The 3,696-nt window shown below is 42.4% G+C and overlaps 1 protein-coding gene and 1 long non-coding RNA gene across 6 annotated transcripts in view; one reads left to right on the top strand and one right to left on the bottom strand.

Annotated features, from left to right (window-relative positions):
• The window catches only part of pacs2 (phosphofurin acidic cluster sorting protein 2), a 64,135-nt gene that overhangs the window by 20,377 nt on the left and 40,062 nt on the right, over window positions 1-3,696 (top strand). The gene's annotated exons all lie outside the window — the stretch shown is intronic.
• LOC117935450 overlaps window positions 1-3,696 on the bottom strand; it is an 11,730-nt gene that overhangs the window by 4,018 nt on the left and 4,016 nt on the right. The window contains exon 2 of the long non-coding RNA XR_004654764.1: window positions 1,698-1,700. This is a non-coding gene — a long non-coding RNA (uncharacterized LOC117935450). The remainder of the gene's footprint in view (window positions 1-1,697; window positions 1,701-3,696) is intronic.

The following is a 3,696-nucleotide window of genomic DNA, read 5'->3' as shown; positions in this document are numbered from 1 at the left end:
GGAAACTGCTGCCCTGGTTAAAAAAAACAAGGCAACTGATCTCAGCTGGGATCCTGTCTATAATGGAGTCCAATGGAATTTTGTGAGTGACCCCAAACTTTTGACCGGTAGTTTATTTATAAGTGTCTGTGTGTGTATATGTGTACACATGTATAAGTGTGTGTATATATACACACTATATCTATATATATATATATATATATATATATATATAAATACACACACACACACAGTATATCTTTAATTGTAAGTATATTAAACCTCTTTTCAGAAATATTTGTTTACAGTACCGTAATTTCCTATATGCAGCAAACCTCTCTCCACAAAAGGTAATGTGCAGTTGAGAAAGTGAGACTTTCTCCTTTTTGGTTTCCCAAGGCCTCTATGGGTACCTGTCCCATTTTTCCTGTGTGCCATACTTTGCTCACTGCCGGATGAAGGATTTCTGTTCTGAAAGTAATCTTTTTCCCTGCACAGCCGCTTCATGTTTCCTCTTAGTCTGTCGAAAAATGGCATCTCTCAAAATACACTTGACTTTTTTATCAGCTGAGGAGTTGTTTTCAAAGTGTCTCTGAAGGCTTGTCTTCACGTTTTATTCTCAGTGAGTCCCAAAGTGAGAGATGGTTTGAGTCAGACACAGAGAGAGAGAGAGAGAGAGAGAAAGGGAAGGATTGCCAAGCTGAAAGAAAGATAGATAGAGGGGATGTTGGTTCTCCAGAGAATGTAGCTCACTTCAGCTCACACATTAATGAAACTGGGGAACATATGAGCTGCATGAGAGGGGGATCCAGGCAGAATCAGGAGGATGAGTTCTAAACATTATGCTTCTCAGATGTCGGAATGAAGAATGGACACACACAACAGATTTTCCATATAAACATTTGTTGAGTCTTTATAGACGCTTTACTTCTACTGATAAATGCACTCAAGCGTTCACATAAATTAGCCCTCAATCACAAACACATGTGTACATGCAAAAACTAAATCCACAAAAAGTAATACTTTACTTATTTTCCAGTTCTGCCATAGCTATGAATAATAAAAGATCTGATCAACAGTAAACATTATTTTTACAAATGGCATCAGTATTGTTGTATTGTTGCTATGGTTACCCACATTGTGATATTCCGTGCCCACTGCTTTAGAGCTCTTCCACCATCCTTGTGCTATAGCGACCATACAGCTGATGTGTGTGGTAGGGAGTGGTGGTGGTAAGACCAGGGATTATCTTCAGACCTCCAGAGGTTCTAGCTCTAGAGACATAGTGGGAGTGTTTCCCCTGTGCTACAGTATCGTAGTGGGAAATCTTTAGCAGGAAATGTTAACGCTCTCCTTGATTTCATAATATTTCTGGGGCAAGAGATCCAGGAAACAAGTAGGGGGAAATACACCCCTACCAAGCCTCGGCCAAGCGGACCAATCACAGTAGTTGTGGTCTGCGTTGCCAAGACTTTACATTTTTTGAGAGGTGCTAGTCAGGCTGTAGCGTAGGATCTGGATCTCCACATACCCACGTATTTACCCCTAGCGTACTGTAGATTTAACACAGGACCATGAAGTGCCCTACCCAAGCCTACATTACCCGCTGCCCCTGCCCAGGGTCTACCTCCTGCTTAATCCAGCATTGGTCAGGGTACTTCTTTGGGTATTATCCCTTTTTCAATTCACAATCATGGCAAGTCAGCAGGCTAGCCAACTAACTTCTCTACAATAGATTAATGTAGACTAATGTGGCTCATTAGTCAACTTGAAAAGCCAGCAAGATTAACTGCATTTCACCAAGTAAATGAATGTGACATGTTGGGTTGGCAGCGGCCATGACACATTAACGTGTCTGAGTCCATAGTATGACAGGGGACGTCATCCCTTGTGTGTGGTAGCCTACATGTCAGACTGCAGGGGGTAATAACAGCACAGAACCTTTCCTGTCCACATTAATGGAAACATTAACAGAAACGTTAACACAGGACTGTGATATTTGGACAAAGACTGCCTGGTCTAAAAGGGACGAGCTTTAAATGCACCAGCACAACAGTAGACTCAGTTTGTGGTATAAAAAAAACATGAGGTGATGGAAGTATTATATGAATATATATTTATATATGCTACCTCTAGGGGATGGGTACTTTCCCTTGTCATGGTGCAAGACTAATCCAGGCAGGGTTTAGGAACATTGAAGATGAATGTCTTTAATTCTTTGATCAGCTTTGGCAATGACCATCTATCCATCAACCTTTGGCTGTGGTGCACAACACAGGGGTATAAATGGTTAACTTTAACATGTCAGCAGGTCCAGTTTGGTTGAGTCATTGGCCCAATCCCAAAGTGAGCCCTGAGGACCAAGGACTGAAGACTCACAGACTTAATTGATCTCAAGTGCTATGTGAGTGAGTGTGTGAGACCACATGTGCTCAGATAGGTACAACTGGGATTGGGACAGCGCTTCACAAGATCACATGTTACCTTGGCATTTTAAGTTTGTTTCTTTCCACACGGCCAAGAGAGACGGCTGCCTAATTCCAATTTTTTTTACAAGCTGGACAGCAGGTCGGTTCCATTCCGTGGTCGTGTGGCTTGCTGTTGTTTGCCTTTGTGATTTCCCAATGGTCTCCGCGGTAAACGTCACAATGCTTTGAACTGTGGGTCTTTCCCTTTGATGAAGTCTTCATCGATGCGGACTCACGGAAAGGGCTCGGTAAGTGTGTACTCAAACCCTCACGCCCTTTGACATTCGACATTGTGACAACCCTTACAAACTTTGTGAGAAAGCACCCCAAAGTCGGTGAGTCTGTGAGTCCGGACTTTGGGATAGGGCCAGAGTCACAGTGTGTGGCCTCTGTTTTCAGGACCACAATCAGTCCAATGCAGGACTGAACTTGGGTATGCATATTTTAATCACTGGGTTTTATAGTTTTTTTGTAGTCTAGTTTGGATCCATGACAGTTCATTCCCAGGAAAATTAGCGATGAGCATTGCTGTTTTAAAACTCTTTTTGCTTTGGGAAACAACAACAAAGTCCGAGCTAGCACGCTACACGCTGAAACGGCAAGTTTTAAAGAAGATTTGGATCGTGCAGGAAGGCAGGCCTGCTTGGTTCTTTGGGGAATGATTGTAAAGATTTTTAAAGAATATGTTTACAGCACTTCATCTCTAACGGGGACTATATTGTGTAAACAGTTAACTTCATTTAATATTGTATGTGGCGTTTTCTTTATCGGGTTACGGAAGTTCCACCAAAACAAGTTCCTTCCCGAGACTTGCAGAGTCCGGAGCTTAGTGCCGCCAAGACGATTGTGACTTGTTTAAAGAAATGCAAACAACGTTTTTCCTCCTATCCCAGAATGAATGTGTGGTGTAGCCAGACCTTACTCCGCAGGGCTGTGGAGACAGGTCTGGTAATGCAAGACTAGAAAGCTTATGGAAAGGATACAATACAATACAATTACAGAAATACACACACACACACACACACACACTGTCTGACTGCATTCTACTTTATTCATAAGTGATGGTTAACCTGCATCAAAGAAAGAGAAAATATTTCCATGGCAACCCTGAAAATGCATGCAGTGTGTGAGGAGCTACCAATATGTCTGGATTAAACAGCATTATCACAGGCTGTCCAGGCCGTCAGTGGTCACTTTGGACACATTCATTTGGTTGCTTCACATTAACAACTCCCAAAGCACCCCAAGC

The sequence above is a fragment of the Etheostoma cragini genome, chromosome 20 (genome assembly GCF_013103735.1).
Source record: "Etheostoma cragini isolate CJK2018 chromosome 20, CSU_Ecrag_1.0, whole genome shotgun sequence".
Classification (NCBI taxonomy): domain Eukaryota; kingdom Metazoa; phylum Chordata; class Actinopteri; order Perciformes; family Percidae; genus Etheostoma; species Etheostoma cragini.
The sequence above is the reverse complement of the archived record's forward strand: the minus strand, read 5'-3'. Positions and strand labels throughout refer to the sequence as shown.